Source organism: Pogonomyrmex barbatus, unplaced genomic scaffold, assembly GCF_055798465.1.
Source record: "Pogonomyrmex barbatus isolate J1 unplaced genomic scaffold, ASM5579846v1 scaffold2, whole genome shotgun sequence".
Classification (NCBI taxonomy): Eukaryota; Metazoa; Arthropoda; class Insecta; order Hymenoptera; family Formicidae; genus Pogonomyrmex; species Pogonomyrmex barbatus.
Genome location: NW_028297116.1, coordinates 2,630,106 through 2,651,268, shown reverse-complemented (window position 1 = coordinate 2,651,268; position 21,163 = coordinate 2,630,106). Strand labels below are relative to the sequence as shown.

General features: G+C 33.6%; 1 protein-coding gene across 2 annotated transcripts in view; it reads right to left on the bottom strand.

Annotated features, from left to right (window-relative positions):
• The window catches only part of AChE-2 (acetylcholinesterase 2), an 89,208-nt gene extending 86,105 nt beyond the window's left edge, over positions 1-3,103 (bottom strand). For both annotated transcript variants that reach the window (XM_089077032.1, XM_089077031.1), the window contains exon 1: positions 2,706-3,103. The gene's annotated coding sequence lies outside the window, so the exon portion shown is untranslated. The remainder of the gene's footprint in view (positions 1-2,705) is intronic.
• Positions 3,104-21,163: the final 18,060 nt, after the last annotated feature.

The window sequence follows — 21,163 nt, the reverse complement described above, 5'->3', positions numbered from 1 at the left end:
ATATTTTTATCGTTTTGCGTATATTTGAGATATGGATTTAAAGAAAAATATTACATAATACTATATAAACTTTACTTTATTTCGTTAATGTTACGGACGAATAAATGCGATTTAGTAAAACTTGGATTGCTTAATTTGTCTAAGGATTCGTATTGAAATGTATTGTGCATTAAATTAAATTAGCTTTGCAATTATGCTATGAATTGTTACTTTGCTTTTCCTTTCTCTTTTTTCTTGTATCTGATAACTTAAAACGAGATGAAAATATGAGTGACTTATTCCTCGTGATAGTTATTGTATTATTATATTCTTTTTATAAAACTTAGACATATACATATGTATACTTGAAGTGTCAACATAAAAAAGTAAGAATACGTCGAAATTTTTAATTACTCTTTGTTAGAAAATTATAATTTCCACAGAGAACTTTAACTCTCCAAAATATTCTATTCTTCTAAGAAGTCTTTTTTTATACATTAAGGTCATACGGAATACATACATTTGCTTCAAGGATATTGGATTAATTTACTCCAGAATTAATTTCTTTATTTATTTCTATAATACCTATGCCTGAAAAAAATAATCTTTTTTTTAATCTATAAAGATTGACTAAAATAAGAAATTTTTATTCGATCACTTCACAAAATATCAACGTCAAAACTACTTTCAAGGCATGGCTCATACGTTAAATTCCACGATACAACGTCAATATATTGTATTAGATATTTTCTTTTGCTACAAAACTTTTATAAGTCATTGAAAAATAATATCCAATGTAAAAGATTTAGAATTGTCATAAAATGTTTCCCATGGGCAACATATCTGCCGAGAGAGAGAGAGAGAGAGAGAGAGAGAGAGAGAGAGAGAACTCAACAAGTTAGCGAGTGGAAAGTCGATATTGACGCGATGAAATGGTAATTTCTCTTTTTTGATTCTCTAAGCCTATTAAAATAAAGAAAAAGGAAATGAAACACACACACACACACACACACACACACACACACATATTTTATCACACAAATCAATTCAACACTGAGACTCAAAGTGTTTGATACAAAATAGTTTGATATAATAAAAGAATGAGTAACGGTAATCTTAGTAAAACGCTAATTTTTAAAATAAAGTCATAAACATATCGTAAAATCGCAAAATAAAAATCGCATATGTATCACGCATGATGTCAAATTACTTGTGATCATTTTTCATATTATTATGATATATAATATAAAATTCTTGTTCGCAAATAAATTATTATTATTATCATATGTAGCAATGAATTGCATTTCTTGCAACGATAAAGTAATAATTATTATCATGATAAATAATTATTTATATACGATCAAATTTCTAGTTTCACGAAAGCAATTAATTTTTATTAATTTAATTCTTTATTCGTTTCCAGAGAGACCAAATCGTAATAGAAAGTTTATTAGATTTGAATAATTAATTGCAATTAATATATTGCAATTATAATAAAAAGCATATATAAACCGATGGCAATCGTGTACGTTTCAATCACTAATTTTATAAATTATGAGATTCGCATTGATAATCGCACTACTCTCTATTTCAGCTCTCCGATTATCACACTGATTATCACACGACCGTTTGCGACACACACGATAACAATTTCGTATTTTGCGAAATCGGTTTCTACTTCCGACTGTAGTATCCGTTGTAAACCGCAACACCGGAATACTACACGGTGTCGATTGCAATAATGCAGTCCACCACGAATCATCATTAAAGCTTCATGAACCGAAGATAGAATCCCGCGACGGCATACGGATACTCTGTTAAACCGCTAAGCATCCGCGCGCTGTATTATTTAAAACATGAAATTGAATATCCATACTTTATTACCAAAAATCTTCATTTCGTTAAGAGAGTGATTAAAAATCTTGTAAGCGAGAAGAAAATATTTTCTTTTAAAAAAAAATCGCTTAATCATACTCTTTGAAATCTAGTCTTTCAATCTATGCGTATTAAATTGTTAAATGTAAATAATGAATAAATAGATCTCATTTCTAAAGAGTACTTAAGCATATATATGATGAGTGTAATACGTGCGTAAATTACAACAGAAAAATAAAAATTCCAAGAGATTTCAAAAGAGAGACAAAGAGAGGGAGGAGGAGAAGAATATACTTAATGATTATTAGGTACGAAAATTCAGGTTTGACCGAACATACTTACATTATACATTTCATGTGTTTAAATACATTGTAGACATGTATCGGTCTTTAGATATATTTAAAATTTAAATTCGTATGTAACGAATTAAAAATTATTGAAAATTAAATTATTGAAAATAATTTAATACCTATATTATTTTATATTAGAAAAAAAATGCGTTAGACGCAAAAGCACATTCTATGCGTTGAACAATTGTTACTTTTTAAGAGACAAAACACTTCATAGTTTCTTTTCACTAAATTGCGAACAAACTGTTCCTTCGATCTCTCTCAACTGATTAGTTAAAATAATTCTCTAGCGCTACTTTAGTGAAGGACTAAGGGAAAAACCGCCATTGCCTCTTTTCACCATAAAGTCACGCCAATAGCGACAAGCTATTCCTCATCAAAACCACAAACTCTCAACTTCCACCCTTTAACCTGATCATCCCCGCCACGATCCTTCCGATCTTTCTTCCCTTCCTTCTGCGTTTCCTCCTTTTCTTTCCTCTTCCTGTTTTCTAAACTCACCCTACTTTCCCTCCCATACACACTTCCCGTACACAAATACACACGCACGCGCGCAGGATATACAGCTTCACCTCTCAAAATCGCTTCTGCTTACTCGCCCCTCTTTTCACCCCCCTCCCCCCAAAAGTATATAGTAAATATTTCCTGAAGCGACTTGCCGTCACTTCTCGCAACGTGCTTCTATCCTCTCTTTGTTTCCGATGATAATCGTAATCTTCGATCGCTAAGAAATTACGGTTTCGGTTTCGGTTTTATAATTCCGGCGGGCTTTCACGGAGAGCGCGCGTATGTCAACACAGTTAATACACGGCAGCCGGTATACCGCGTTGCACGGGGTCGACTGATCGAGGAGGCAAAAGTGGAGGTGGTGCTGATGGTGGTGACGGTGGTGCTGGTGCTGCTGCTGCTGCTGCTGCTGCTGCTGCTGGTGGTGGTGGTGGTGGTGGTGGTGGTGGTGGTGGTGGTGGTGGTGGTGGTGGTGGTGGTGGTGGTGGTGGTGGTGGTGGTGGTGGTGGTGGTGGTGGTGGTGGTGGTGGTGGTGGTGGTGGTGGTGGTGGTGGTGGTGGTGGTGGTGATGGTGGTGGTGGAAGTGGAGGTGACGGCGGTGGAGGTGGTGGTAGCGGTGGAGGTGGTGGTAGCAGCGATGGCAGTGATGGTGGCGTACGTTTCGCGCACAAGCCGTGCGCTCATACCTACGAGCAACCCAATCTTCAAACGTTGTCCTCCCCCCTCCCTCTTCTCTCTCTCTCTCTCTCTCTCTCTCTCTCTCCCTCCCCCGCTCCTCTCACCTCACCCTCTCTTTCTAATTCTCCCTCACGCGGTTTCGTCGATCCGCACGCCCACGTCGTTCCACCTACAACGGCGATATCTCTAGCCAGTTTTATCCCTTGGTTCTTAATCACACAAGCCCCGAGTCCCGAGCACACAGGGGGAAGCGCCGAATGGCCCGAAGAAAATCGTCATTTCTTCCTGTTTCGATAAGGAGCATGGACGTGCTTCGCGCCGCTCGGTTCCTTCTGCTAACTCAGGTTCATCGAGACGAAGCAGCTCCAGTTAACCGTTACGCGAGGGAATGTCGCGCGAAAGTGTGTTTCGTACACCACTCGCTCTGTGACACGTGATATGCCACTAAAGGTTTCGTGTCTCACCACTGTGATCCGATTCTCGAGACGGGAACCTCAAATGGGTTGACGATGTGATCTGCGATGTTTCTTTGCCACAATTGATTTATTTTCTTTTACTGGAGGTAAATTCAATGGGATAATTGTAATTATCCACATCATGGACAAATTAAAACACAAATAACCAATTTCTCATGGACGATGGCTATCAAACGGGTGTACTAATAATATTATCATTTTTCTCACATCAATCCAATCATCAAATTATTATCTTTTTTTCATGTCACATCACAAGATTGTCGAAATGTTATTAAAGGAGATATTTTGAGACAATAATAAAGAGCCATCTTATATAATAATAATTATATTGTGTGTTTTATTACAAGTATTACTTATTATCAATAATTAATCGTTACACAATTACACAAATGTACTGAATTGAATTATTAAATTTAACACTAAAGCTCTAAGGTTAATTCTCATATAATCAATTTTCTGTTGAAAGTAGAAACTAGTAATTGAAGTTGAAAGTAGGAACTCGTTTTAATTAGCGCAAAAGGATAAAAATAAAAATAAGTATCAAGTAGCGTATTTGTCATATTGTTACATTTCTCATGATCTTCACTTTAAATCTATTATTTAAATTACAAAATTAGAATTTTTAAGGATTTAAAAAAACAAAAAATTGTTATATCCTGCAGACATAACATTTTTAGTATATACATAACTTTTCTGTTATAGCTCATAACATCTCTTTATCGTGCCTAACTGATATTTGATATCTATTTTTTAATTATTGTATCTCCATTGTCACGAATAAACGTAAAAACCGTTCTCGTGTTTCTGTAGAGCACCGAAATTTGAATCCATCAACATCCTACCAGTATCAATCGTTTCGCATTTTCATTGCATTTCACTCTGATCACATTTCACATTCTTCGTGTTCTCGTGAAGGAAATGTAATCCATCTGTATACGTAAAGTAGCATTCTATGTATCTCTGTCATTACATTATCTGTTTATATCATCATCAAATTAGCTACATTTTTTAACACGATGTAACAATATTAGAAAAAAGAAAAGTGGATCTTTTAAAAGACAGTATTTTTGTAATAAAATGAAATAAACTATTATTCAGCCATTTTCATTCTTATTGTATTTTAGATGTAATATAAAATGCTATCAAACGAAATTATACCCGTGTTCTGCCATTGAGGAATATCTCGCCAAAATTTTTATTTCATTGGTAGCCTTTTTCTTTCCAACGGAATCACACGTTTGTTTCAACTCCTTTTATATTTTATACATTTTTTTGTTATATAATAAATAAATTGTTAAAAATTATCCGGTATGAAATCAATTACCGCGATTATATCTTTTTGTAATATATCTAAAAAGTATTTCCCAACTCTGCTACATTTATTTTTAAGGGATTTCATTTGTAGGATTTGCCGTTTCCGGTTGCAGTAATTTACCGTAAAACTCTAAATAACCTAATTATTACCCGGAGATTACAATCGCAAAAGTAGCAAGGAGGAGCAATTATCTAGAAAGAGATTACTCGGAATTTCGTTTTAACCTTTTACCGATATTATGTCCTTTATGCGACAATCATAACGTCATTTTTTTTTTCTAAACTGCGATTTAAAATATTCTATTTTCTAATGGCAAGATTAAACTAAAGATTTTTATCGAGATAGAAAAATTGCATTTTCCACGAATGTATGTTTCAAGCGCTTATATGATGAGCTTTAACAAAATTATAGTATTTATGTTTCTATTATGCTATAAGACAATTTCAAAATATTTTAAAAATAAAATTTATGTGAAAATTATATTTTTATATATCAATAATGCATTTAATAAGTATTTTTCTATTGACGATTGACATATTTTAAATATAATTATACAGAACAGTTATACCTCGCGTCAAATAACGAAAATTCGTAATTACGCTTTAACTTATGAAGATCGTGTATTTTTCCTTTCCTATCTTTTTCTACTGGCCATTCAATTACGACTAGTCCGCGATAGTTGGACAAACAAATGTATCTTTTACGGTGGTATTACGGTGATAATCGATACCCTTGTGATAACAGGTGATCTCAACCGATTCAGAACAAGTATCTGGTTTCAATAATCCTATCCTTCATACTCATCAACGTAATAATTTTGAAATACTAATAGTTGCTCTATTTTTTTCTGGCATGTATTGTACACAATAATAATCTATTTCTTTCATAATCTATTTCAAATCTACAAAATATCTCACGTTTAAATTACTGAATATATATATATTTAATCGCTATCAACACAAACGTTATAATTTTAATATTTAAAATGTAAATCGGTAAGTTGTTATATGAATTTATCGATACAAATTTTTGATATTAGTACAAGGCTAGAGCTCGAATTCCAATCCAATACTTCGTCTAATTCACAAATCACTAAAAAATATCATTGAAACGTTTATCAAAATGTAAAGCACTAAATACAAATCTAATTTTCAAATCAAACATAAATTGATTAACCGTTTATGCCACATAACTATAAATCTACCAATATGGAGAATTAAGGTTTGTAGTTTGTAAAGTTTTCTAAATTAAGCATCTTGTATAGGAAAAAAAAGGTATTCTTTAACGATGACATCTCTGATAACATCTCTGTTTGAGAAAATCGGATTATTTCTCTGATCATCCGCCTTAGATTTCACTAGATCAAGTTGGATATAACTCTGATTCCGAAAGGGACAGTAAGATACGAAATCTTTTCCTTTACATAATTGCATGATTTAAAGGCGTTATCGTTTTTTTTCAGCAATGATTTTAGAGTTTCTAAAGCCATTTTAACTTTTCCAAGTGTACCAGTGTTATTTTAATCGTCGTTACAAGGTAGCTTGAGGCAAATGGGTGATTCAATATTCAAACTTTCAATTAAATATAATATCTTTTCTCTATGTAATATCACTGTGATAAAAGAATAATAACGTATAAAAAGTGACAGACGTTCAAGATCAATTATACAATTTAAATGTTTATTTTCGTATAATTTTTAACGTAATCTAGATAAGTTTACTTTTTAAAAAAAATCAAAGGTAATTAAATGCTCAGTTCTCATATATGTATTCTTGAAAATTTATCTGCAAATTACATTGAAAATCTATTTTATATTATTTTAATTGGTGTTTGATCTATCAATTTTGCCAAATCATCATAGTGTGTCATTGGATCACACTTGTTAGTAAATGGATTGATTCTGCGCTCTACTTCTGAGCTTTTACTACATTAACTTTGCAGACATTTATGTTACACTTATCAAGCAGAAACTATAACACTGTCGAGATAATGTGATATTGTTTAGCGAATAATAACGAGAGATGAAATCCACCTGCGGAGCAGATCAGTCTGATCGATAGATGAGAATATTGCAGCTTCAAGTAATCCTAAAAGCATTCTCTAACGCAATACACGACTCAAAGTAGAGTACATTATATTACAATGAAATATTTGATGCGCGAGTATTACGTGAGAGACTCAGTTTGCGAGATTCGCGTTTTATCCGCATCCGCACGCAGCATGAACGTGGGAAAGATGTTCGGGATGCGTGACATTATTAACGGGAAGACCCGACGAATCGCGTGTGGAATACTTAATGATGTCTCATCCGCGCGATTGTACGGTTCTCTCAAGGATGTATCGCAAAAAGATAAACAGATGGAGATAGAGAAAGGAAAGAAGGGAGTCTCGTTAAGTAATAAAAACTCGTACTTTTTGGTTGCAAGTCGGGCGCAATCTGTTCGTCGTTTTTCGAACAAAGTTCTTTCTGATGCATCGACACAATCGTTAATCGCTTCTTATCTCGTCATTCTTGAATTTTGAATGTTTTGCGATATTCGTAAAACAACAAAAATTACTTTGTCAATAGCATTTTAAACAAAAGTCACCAATTTTTGTCTATATGTATGTGAGCATCAACTCGTTATTTTAAAACACGCAATACATTTTACAATCTCATGGGAGTCATAAAAGCCGGGTTATAAAAAAAGAAATTAATTTGTTTTGGATCCTGTGGGCAACGTAAAACATGAATATTTCATTCTTAATTATAAATAATACTCCAAGAAACGTTGCGATGTAAAAAATCAAAAATATTATATGTTTGCACATCGATTGAGTCGAAAATCTCATAAATGTTTAACATGTTATACGCAATATCGTGTTAATACAAACGGATAAGGAACAGCACGTAGCAGCGTCTCATCTACAACCGTCTCATTCTCTCTCCGGAGGCTTTCTTCAGAGAGAAATACGATTGCTTGGCACCCACCGATATTGACTCCAGGGACGACGACGATCTAGGATCGAGACAAGCAATATTCAAATTCCCAAAAAACATATATAATATCTATCGTGATGAAAATAACGATAACATTTACAGGTTTGCAAGTAATATTTCAAAATACAAAGCGTATGATTCGTATGGAGAATCAAATATTACTCAAATGAAACATAGAATATGTGTTCTCGCTTTATGCTTTCACTAAAAATAATATCATTTTAAAGTGAAAATAAAATCCAAACGGTTTTTAAGTAAAAACATAATAAGTGAACATAATCAAGAAATAATTAGAATTTATGGTATAAAATAATTCAAATTAAGAGACAAAAGAAAATAAAGAGATTTGGATGTTATGTTCTGTAAGAATATTCATGCTTAATTTCAAGGGAGCTTGAACAAAAGGATGTGTGTGTGTGTGTGTGTGTGTGTGTGTGCGCGCGCGCGCGCGCGCGTGCGTGCGTGTGTGCGTGCGTGCGTGCGTGCGTGTGTGCGTCGAGAAGCATCAGTCGGAGCTCGCCAACACATAAAAGTACATAAAAGCATTTTAATCCCTTCGTTCTGTCACGAGAAATTCACTCGACAACGACACCCTCCGTTATCTCTTCAAGCTCTCTATTCCCTCTCGTCTCTTAGTATATGGAGCAACTCGGGCACTTTACGTAAGCGTGCTTGTGGAGTATAAAACGGCCCATGATTCATTAAATTATATCGATTATGCCCTCGTCAACCTCTCAATCCAATTTGAAAGCAAAATATCTTTGTCGCGCCATACTTTTACCGCGCAATTAATTGATACGTTGGATAAATTCCCGATAAAATTCTCAATAGATTTCGAGTAGATATTTTATCATCCCCTTTTGACCGAGAGTGCACTTCTTTCAAACTATAACTGAGTTCCTCAGTCAGCGATTCCTCTTCTCTTCTCTTCTTTTTTTCTTTGCAGATCTGTATCCCGTACAGAATTATTAATCTTCCGATGCGTTCCGATTGTTCCGGCTATCGGATATTCTTGCCGTGGAAATATAAATATCTGGGTACTTTTTGACATTTTGAAAGATTGCCAGAGAATGTAAGAAATAATAAAAATAATGAAAATGAAATAAAGCAAATGAAAGTAAAAACAGCATAATATATCAACGTATAGATAACTTTATTATAAAGAAATTATGTGAATATCGATCGTGAGTCACATGGTAATGTTATTAAATAAGATTCAAACCATGTTAACGTGTAAAGTAAAAGGAAACAGATTTGTAAATAATCCTTACGTAAAGACGTATCTGTGCTCTTTAATGGAATATCAAGCGTCACATAATCGTGAACGTGCCTCTTGGATCGATGGGCATTACGCCGAACGTGGATCGCTTGCCGATTTTACTGATAAAGTAGAACATACCCAATTCATAGCATGTGCCATTTCGTATCGTGGAATTTTAATCTGAAAAAAATCCTGCCGTTCACATTACTACTATATATTTATACGTATGAAATTTTATTAATTTCAACCCTTTCTATGAAAAATGTATATTTTTATATCAAATCGAGCATTTTTACAATTTATACATAATTTTAATTCCTTTTAATTTATTTTAATTCATCATATATATATATATATATATATATATATATATATATATATATATATGTATTTTTTTACATATTCGAATTTATCAAGAAACATACTTTCTTGTTTGCAATTAATGCATGAACATATACACCCTGCTACTTGCAATACTTCATATTTCATTATTGATATCGCCAATTACGGTTAAATGAATTTCGCGTAACTACTCGGGCCGACTAAATTATGGCAACTGTGATTTACGTATTTTATCCGAAGAGACGCTCGGTGTTCTACCGATAGTATCATCAATAATTAATTTCCAGATTCAGATATTTATCTTTGCAACTGATCTATTGAGCACAGAACTGCGGCAGTACTGCCAATTACATAAGAAGTCGAATAATGTCTACTCAAAAAAATGTTTCGCTGATCCAGTTAGAATTCTAACTGGATCAGCGAAACATTTTCTAGTTAAAATATATGCTATTTTTTTGTATCTGCTAGAAAATTGTCTATCTTACGTAGAATTTATAGCAGCATTTAGCATATTTAACAATATATGCAAGAAAATTTAGGTTTCGTAATCAAATCACACAGTTCTTTTTTATAAGAGGTGCGACTGACCGAGCGCCGCAAAGATACTTTCTTGTTAAATTTGACAAATTATTCATATATAAATTCTGTATCTGTCATCTATAAATAAATTAATTTGATACAGAACATATGCGATATCGCATATGTATTCATTTTAACTAATTTTTTGTATCTAGATAATTTTCGCTATAACTGCAAGATTGCAATTTTTTTCAGTATAATCCTTTACAAGTTGTATTTGATATCGTTAATGCTTTAATGTTGAGATTAAAATCTATACGCTATAAACGTAACTATAATGATTTAATATAGCAATAATCTTATATTGATGTAAAAAGAAGAAAAAAAAGGAAACTTATATATTATACATATATAATGAAATTTTATTTTCTATCTCTTTCTTTATTCAATGACAAAGTATATTATATATCGATTTTCTTTTTTTAATCTTTGAAACAAATTAATATTATAATGTTAAACAAATAAATATTACATTTCACAAGAATGTCGTCCGAGCGATCATTCGTGCAGAATAACAAGCGACAATAGAGCTTAGAAAAGTGATGAAAATAGAGTTGAGAAAAAGCATAAAAGCTTTAGAAAATTAAAACATTTATCTCGAGACTGCTTGGAATTGGAATTGGAATTGGAAAAATTGAATACTACCCTCGAATTTGCATAGACAAATCTTTCTTCTTCCTGAAATTTTCTCGACGTGCTTTCGATCTATATCATCGTTTTCTCGGCGTTTCAATTAAAAGCCATGCTACCTACCGACGTAGACAAATCAGAATTATTCCGACAGGCAGTTATAAAGTCAAACCACGGTACGAAGGGGCCGGGTAGAAACCGTGGGTGTGTTCTATGTGTTAAATCTCACATCAATAAAACCGACAGTTCCCAGACTCCCTATCTCCTGCGCTTAATATCGAATCTGCACGCGTATATCGCGCGGATGATATATACACTCGCGTATCTACGTGCTCATAGGCACAATTGGGACGAGTAACGCGATCTCTTCAATCGGTCCGTTCCTCGCGAAAGGTCAAATTCCCCGGAAGAAGAAACGGTTTTGCGCAATTATCTCTTCAAGCCTCTCTCCGTGCTGTTTTACATTTTACTCGCACGGCGCATCGATTAAACTTGCAAACTATAATGCGCATCGCTTTATTACATTCGCTAATTTAATTTCTTGTTTACTGAGGCTATTAAACCTTGATATATACATATATATATATATATATATATATATATATATATATCACATTTTAAGTTTTTAACATGACAAAGAGTATATAAGATTTAAGTAATATTTTCTCAATAAAGAACACCTCCTAAAACTAGAGATATATTTGTAAAGTAATTTTGTGTCGAAATTTGTATCAAAAAGTTTAGTTTGCACATTTTTCATTCCCTTTGTATGTCATAGGATCATAGAAAATGTTATTAATAATTTAATATATTAGATTTCTGTTATAATTAGTATTATTATTACTTATATATTAGCCTTGATAATGTTACCATTAATGTATATTATTTGCATATACGTAACTATATCTAACTATACGTACGATACGAACAGAATATTTAATAGAAATATATAAAAGTGTGCGTGTGCGTGCGTGCGTGCGTGCGTGCGTACAAGTTCACTCATTATCCATAAATATACTCACATACGCGCACGTAATCGATTAATAATTAATAATATATACAAATATGTATTAATATTTTATTTGAGACAATAATTTAATAATGCAAAATACCGTGCAAATCCATAGAAATCAGCTTGTAAATTCAAATAGGTAACATAACATCATATGTTAATAATATCGGTGGCAATATATAACAACATAATATGTTAATAATATTGTTCACCCGACCGCCAATAGACTATTTAATCTGCAACATATATTTCTCACATATCGCTCATTTCAATAATTTCCTATTCCCTGTCATAACTTAATTCGTTATCCGAGCTCTTGTAATCAAATTTCTTTTATCTATAGACATCTATAGATATGGCAACGTTTAGCGGATTATCCGGTATATAAAGATTACGGTTTAGACGTCTAAAAAAAGTCTCCAAAAGTAAAACGCGTCAAATGAGAAAAATCGTCCATTACCTCGCTACAGTTAGAGATATTGAACCGTGCAATGATCGTGAGTTAAGATAATAACGATTGGTTGGTTCAGTTGAGGGGATATAACGAGCGTCTTCCGCCGACAATTGCACGACGGTCTATTTGTAAGTTACTCTGATCGTTCGAAGCAAAAGATGCCCGCATCTTGTCAGAACAGGATGCACTCGGCAATCTGTTTTGCTCGTCACATTTGATACTTAATACACGCTTAAAAATTGAAAATTTCGACTTGTCGTTGAACGATCACACTCAATCTACATCGAGCGATCAAAAGTTCAAGGTCGTCCGATCTCGTAGATTCTACGCACTCGCGATAATAATGACTGATTGTGGTCGCAAATAGGATGATTACGCTCCGGAATTTGCTCACTCACGCGCGTTTCACGATTGCGAATTGTACTTTGATAAAATTTTTAGATTTCTAATCGATAATAGATATATAATAGCAATAATAATAACGAGAGAAAGCAGGTACTTTAGCAGAAGATTCGCGCATGCAACATTTCGCTTGCCAAAAGTTTACTAAAAACTTGGAAAATTGCGAAAAATTATAACGCACAGTTAAAATTTAGTATAAAAAAACTTATTTCAATTTTTAACTCTTCCATTTTACTTTATTCACAACAGTTAAAAGAATTATTACTACAATTGACCTGACTCGATTAGTAATTATTAATTATTTGAATTTGAATAAATGATAATACCTTTCAAATAAAAAGGAAAGGAATTACTGCCGAATCAGCAATATATTCATTTATGTTTTTAATTTTACTTGGTTATTATTATTATTATTATTATTATAGTCATTAATGTGCGATATGCATTGTTCTCGGCTTGACGTAGACGCAACTTAAGACGCAAATCTAAGAAATAATTCATCATCTTCTGCCAGTAACGGAGTATAATTCACCGCAAGCAGAAACCGTTCCCTGGTACTACTAATTGATCTCAATTTTTAATGTTAGCGCGAGCAAATTCTATTCGATAACTCGGTATACGAAAATTTGCGCGCATTAATCGGTCCTTTCATTTTACCTTTACAGTTAACGATAGTATGCGCAATATACCAGTAGTATGTTCCATATATTCTCTTTGTAGTTCTGCTCATGAATATTACATCGACTACTACCGGTTAGTACGATCACTGAATTCCAGTGAACAAATGAATAAACACATTTGCTCGACAAATTGCTGCCATAAATTCGCTACGCTTTTTTACGCTCGCCAAAGTAAATTATACGCCAGACCAATTTTTTTTTTTTCTGAAAAACAAAGCATTACGAAAAATAATATTTCTGTCCTAGAAACAAGCTTTCGAGTAGCATGTTCCGATCTACCTCTCTCAATAAAGTTATATTTTCTACTATTTAAAAAATATGAATTTTCTTATCTATAGATGATATCAGGGACAGCTTCAGATGTTGTTATTTGGGCACAATAACGCTCGCAACGTTCGCGATCATCGTTTATTCTTCTTTAACATTCGGCGAACAACAAAGATGAAATGAAAGATTCTGAGAGCCAGCATTAAATGGGACGCAGTCTATTTGACGCATCGATTTTATATCATTCTCTAAATATTCTTATGATTCATCGATCAAAAATATGACAAAATAAAAATCTAACAAAACGTACGTAATTCCTGTACGTAAAATAGATCCGATGAAAGAATCGATGAAATGATTTTTTTTGCATGGTAAAGTTTTTGTTATCATAATTCTAAATTAAAGTTATCGATATATTTAAACTAAAAATAATGTCAAAAAGAACATTTCAGTTATTTAAACTATAAGAAATATTACTTTATACTAATGTTATTTTTAAAATTAAAAAATTTGCTACACACTCATGTTTCAGCTTATTGCTATGCTATTACAATTTATACAAGTTTAAAAATCTTATTTTTTAAAGTCGTACATACATATAAGTTTAATATTATTTCTATAGAATTTCTATAGAAATTATCTTTTCTACCAACATTATTATAAAGAGAAAGAAGCAGAGACAGAGAGAGAGAGAGAGAGAGAGAGAGAGAGAGAGAGAGAACGAGCCGAATAAATCCCATTAATGAAAATTGTCTTGAAAAACTTTAAACCATGATGATACCGAGAAATCACGTAAATTGTATCTCGAAGATTAAAATTCCTATAACTCAACCTCGTTTCATCTTCTCCATACATTTTCGGTAAAACGCAAGAGCCAAAATTAATACACGAGCTTCGCAACAAGATTATCGATGGTCGAGATTCAATTTTGTACTCACGTGGTAAAGATTACAACATCGAATGTATTGGAGTGTCATAAATTTAATACAATCATCGGTGATTGGGAATTGAGAATTTTTCGCAGGAAACAGGACGCGAGGCCGAAACGAAGGTTGGGGATAGAATCGGAAATTGCGAAGCAAGCTAAACGAAAATAACCGGGGCCGATATGCAGGTCATTGTTTACGTCACTAGACTCCCGCAATCTTTATTCTGCGCTTTTCACGATGGTCCTTCTTCATCATTTGCACACAGATCGACTCGGATGAAAACAGCATGCTCTGATCTTTCATCCGCGAACACGATTATGTGGCAACTGTGTTGCCCAGAATGCAATTTTTAGGCTACCTGCTTCATCTTTTTTCGAGCGATCAAAGAAATATCGATTAGATTAGTTTGCTTCTCCTTACTGGGGAGGAGGAGGGGAGGGGCGGATTGTACAACTTAGAATAACACGATAGTCGCAAAGAGCGATAATCAGTCCTGTTGCATGTAATATTCGAGTCTCTTTGGATGACACGGTAACAAGAATAAAATAAACGATAAGAGCCATGATAAATACAAATTACAGGGGAAGAGGAAGTATATTTGATATATGAAAATATACTTTTTTCACACGTAAGAATCTTTCAAATTTTTTTCCTAATAATATCAATCAGTATCAATCGATAAGTATAAGAGAATATTAGTAAGTAGTTTAAAAAAACAAATGCGTTTGCTAATAAATAACTCAATAATCAGCATAGAATATTAAAATATATAAAGAATATTAAAATATCGTAGCAGAATTAACATTATAAAATTTTAAAACTTTGTTCATAGTAGTAGTGTCATATATTAATTTCTCTATAGAATATGTCCTCTCCAATTAATCCATCAATGTTCAACGACGTTCCATAGAAACTTTGTAATAGATTCGTCTTAGCTGAGATTACGCCTCTCCTTATTCTAATAGGGCCCCAGAGAAACAGTCAAACGATTATACTACTAACACAATACTATATTGTACCAATCTCATTGAAGAACGAGATTTGCATTCTTTCATTCCAGGTGAGATGCACGACTCGACAAACGCACACGTATGTTATATTTATATTAAATAATTAATATGAAATAATATGAAATGATAAGAAATTAAAAAAAAAAAGAAAAAAAAACTGTGATTTAGATATTAAAAAGAAGACCACCGTCCGTTTTAAAAATTTTCCATTGAAAGCTCTTAAGAAACGAAATAACAAAGCAAGTAAAAATATGTAAAGCACAAATGTTTTAATAAACGCAGTACGAAGTAATGAAAGAGATGTTTAGAATAAGAAATAGTTTAGTAATATAACTTTAAAAATATGCACATCCTTTACATAATACACCTTACTATTACTCTTACTATTCAAATATTTGTTTAAATACAATAAGAAAATTTTTCGCGAAAGCAAAGTGTAATTTCTATCCAAAGTTGCCTTGCGATATTTGCGAAATAATTTTTATTAATATTACATACAAGCAAAAAATTGGAACTTTGCAATTGCTCCATGGCAGTAAATAGTGGCAGTGTGGATCGCGAAATTGTAAATTGCATTCCTTTATATACATATAAATGTATTTATTTATTCGTGAGAAACCACCTGTGAACAGCACAACGCAGGCCACTTTATCGCTTTTGAAAGGCGCTTTTCTCGTCGCTTGAACCGATCAAACAATAGTGCATGTCATGGTACCTGACGACCTTCCGCTATCCGTTTGCGAGAGCGATCACGTAGATTCGTCGAGCCGCTCGCGTGAACCACCCCAGCGATTCCGAGCCCGGGTAGATTCGTAAGAAATCGATACGCGGCGAACCTGCCACCTGCTGGCAGCCTCGGTCCACCCTCGTGCAGGTTGCTCCAGTAGCTTCTTTGCGTTCATTTCCAGGACGCAGAGGCCAACCCCTTAAAAGTCCAGGGTTTTCCCCGGGATTGTGGATAAAGGCCTCGAGCCGTCCACCGGCTCGATAGGATTGCCCCCTCAACCCGGCCAGCTACCTGCCACCATTATTTGCCTAAACAACGACCAACAACGACTTTTGTTAGGAGCTTCCTTCCTATCCTTCCTATCCTATACGCGGAACGAAACGAACACGTGAATCCAAATACATGAGAAACATACCAGAGAAAAAAATTGCAGATATATTTTAAATAAAAATTTTCGTAATAAAAGTATATTTAGTATGCGTATTCATAAACATACTTTCATATTGCGTATATATTAAAGTTATGAGCAAATATTTTGTATACAAATCGTAAGAATTAATCTCAAGCTGATTTTTATCGTATGGTAATGTCAAAGCATTAACAATGTTCAAATTATAAAAGATGAAAATTCAAAAACGATAGAAAAAAAAACGAAAAAGACGGGATTTGTGCGGACCAAACTTTGGAAACTCGTAATAAATAATAACATCATTATACGCATCGTTAACTATCCGATAAAATTATATTGTTATTTCATGTTATTGTTGTTTCGTGCCAAAAATCTAGGTTTCACATTTCTGACGAATAAAATTTTCATATTTCAAGTCTAATGTTGAACAAAAAAAATGCATGTGCATTAACAAAAAGATCATAGAATCATTTCGATTTATCTTATCACTTATTAGTTCACTGAATAACATTCTTTGTGGATGACATTTGAGTCAAGCTATAAATAAAACGGCAAACCGGGACGCGAGTTCTATGAATATGACAAATAAATTTGCTAAATATATGTCATGACCCATAAAATGTATTTAGCACTGACCATCTCTTTTCTGACCCTTAAATAATAGATCAAAGTCTATAGATATGAATCAAAAACCTATAAGTCAAAAATGTTTCCTCGTTATAAGACAAATTTTATGATCGTTGTAAGGTGTTAAATATATTTTTATAAATTAATTATCACTCGTTATCTATTTGCATATTTATTATGTTTTTATATACAACATTTTATATACATTGCTATTTGAACGTTTTTTATTAATATATTATTTAGTATATTGTAAATTTAATAACATCTAAAAGTGATATATTTAATCATAAATATAATTATAAATGATGAAAACAAGTATATTGTGTCAATTTGAATCGTGTTCTACGTGTACTTCTGCCACATACAAGCGTACACATATGTGTGTGAATATTAAAGAATATTATTTTAATTTTTATTCTATTCGAAACGCGCGCGACTATCTCTCCCTTTGTGTTCAGTTTGCAAATGACGTTAACGAGCGTGGCGACGCGCAATAAGCGCCATCGTTAATTTCGAAGGACGGGCATCGTCGAACACTTATATCATCATATTTCCTCATTAAGATATTGTATAATTAAAGGAATTTAGTAAAAAAAAAAAGGACGAATATCATGATTCTCTCGCTCTCTCCTATGTATGAATCGCTTTATATTTGATAAAATGTGCCGAACACTTAATCCTTCCCTTTTCATCGAGATATGGTCGACGCGTAATATAAAGAGGACACTCCTCTCTTGTTCAACTCTTTAAACCCTGAGAAGAAAGAGATTAAACGGAGAGCTTGAAAACACAGCACACAAGTGGAACGACAGTGAAACAGCGAAACCACCAACCTATTTAAAAATATAACTTTGCGTTTATAAAAAAAAACATTTTGTCGGTAGAATTAATTTTAATCTTCAAACTGTGTCGCTGCGTCGTGTAAAGCGAATCGTGTTTTATACTTTAACATCTATATATATATATATATATATATATATATATATATATATACAGATTAATAATTTTTCTGGGCAATATATCACTCTTTGTATCGCAACGCCACTCTGATAAAAGCGCAAATAAAAACCATTTTGTGATGAAAAAAAAACTAAGAAATTAATCGGATAATTTTATTAAAAAGAAGATTAATCGCGTTAGAGATGCGAATGTAACATCCAATTAAAAATGATCGTTGTGAATAATTAGCTTCGTCTAATTATAAAATTTCTAGACAAGGAGAAATCTCTCGGGAACTTTATATAAAATCTCGGGAACTTTATATAAAATCTCGTCGGATTGGAAAAGCATATTATCCGGCCGAATGTTCTCCCTATCATTTTTATTCCCTTTTGCTCGGAAAAAAAAAAAAAAAAAACACAAAATAAATAAAAAAATAAAAATAAAAATAAAAAGATAAACCAAGTTTGACCACAAAATTAAAATAAAATCGAAGCAGAATCGTTTGGAAAGTTTCGTCCGGTGCACCCATGTCCAAGTTTGATAAAAAAATACCCATCGAACGCTCGCACGCGCGTCTCATTTTCCGTCACGACCGTCGTATCGTGCCAGGCTTGGCATTTAATACGGAACGATACGTTACCACCGTGTCGAGGTTTTCTCAAAGCGAAAAAGATTAAACTCGGGGGAGAAAAGGAAACGCAGCGCAGCCGAGAGGCGTACGAGAGGCGCGTCAGTTTATACGAAGACACGAGGAGCAGTCGCGGGTGTTGCGCCCGCACAGATATTGATCGCTCGGGTCACGCAACAGGCTGCTTGTCAGGACACCACTCGTCAGGTTGTGCTCCAAGGTAGCAACCTCGCCTGAAGGACCCTCCGTAGCCCGCGGAGTCGAGAACCACCTGCAATAATTTATAAGACGAGGCGATCGGTATCGCCGCGCGCCGAATAGAATAGTCGGCCCTCGGCCGCATTCCCGTGCCGATTTGCGGACATTGTCGATCACACTGACGACATTTAACGACGTCTATTCCATCCTGATAAATTGCCGAGCGAGCAAGATTTGAGAGGGGGAGAGAATTGATGGCCGAGATTCGTATGTAGAAAATGACACACGAGACTTTTCCGAGATAATAATTTTTCTAGAGATAATATCGACCGTCTTTTGTATATTGAAATCGGAGGAGTGAGATGTTCAAGTTGTTTTTCACCGAAGGAAGAAACATTTCTCGTCATAAAAATACCTTCCCCCCCCCCGCCAGTGATAACAAATCGAGATTATCAATTTCCAAAATTCTTTGTCTCGTGAGAAAGAAAATGGCGATATCTTATGTAAGAGATAAACTTATCTAGCGCATGAGTATAAAATAGAAACTTGTGAATATATCTAATAAATCCAATGATATTAATTTCTAAGATTCTCTCTAGAGAAAAAGAGGTACACGTTGCAATATATATATTCGTAACATAAAATTGATATATAGTATAATAATTATAATATGTAAAAGCTTGAAATATTGCTTGATTGGAAATAAAATATTGTATGTAAAATGAAAGAACGAGGAATACCGTGCTTGATCGATAGTAGCGGGTTAGCGTGCTGACAGCTCGTATACGAATTCTTACAAACGTTCGAAATCATCTCTGTGCGAATCGCTGTGCGAATCTTTTGAATATGAACGAGTGCTCAACGAACAGCGAATAGACGGGACAATATCTGGGAAAGAAGCAGCTCGACTTTGAAGTCGTGCCGTTTTTACGCATGATCGAAATCGCATCCTCGGCAAGGGAGTAGTAAGCAGTCTCTTCCACGAGACCGAGCTTCGTCGGTTCTTACCTCATCCTTCCGCTCGGCGCATCGCAAGTACACTCGGTACGCCTTTCTATTCATCTGCCATTTTCTCTCCATCTCTCCAGCGGCGGCCGACCGAAGGGAGGCATCCGATCGAAGGGTTGCGGCACTTCCGCACGTACAGCGTTCCGTCGTTCGTCTCGAATCTTTTTCGTCATAATTTAATCTGAAACGTGTATCCCAGATATTGAATTCTCCAAGAATTGCTCGTTAATTAATTAGATCTCGCGAATCTTCTCTACGCTACGTGACGTGTACGAGCGATAATTGAAATTATACGATAATGATTTATTGGTATATGTACGTACATACATACTTAAAATTGCGATACGTCAATATTTCGATATGTCGATATGTCGATACGTTTTTCATAAGTTAAGGAAAAATTATGAAAGAAATGTATTCTCTTGTTCAATTTTAAAGAGATGAAAAATTTTGTTGACAAATCTCTCTAGAGAACGAAAAAAATTTTGTTGACAAATCTCTCTAGAGAACGAAATTTTCCGCTGAATGATAACCCGCTTAGAATGAAAAATCATATAATAAAGGAATAATTATCATAATCTCACTACTTTACCAATCAATTTCAATTGTAAACCGAAAGCTCTTTCAAGAAATGTGTATACACAAAGCATACTTTCCAATTACTGCATAATTGTCCACTTATAAAATAAATTGGAAACAATTATGTTAAAATGATATAAACTTTGGCAATATTTAAGAAGTAGAACTAAGACATTTAAAATTAACATATTGATTTGATTCGAGGAAAAATATTTTTTCGGTTAAAACAAAGTACATGATTATATTATATTATATTATATATATTATATTATAAATATATAAATACTTTACTTACATTTTACTATAACTTTAATTGCAC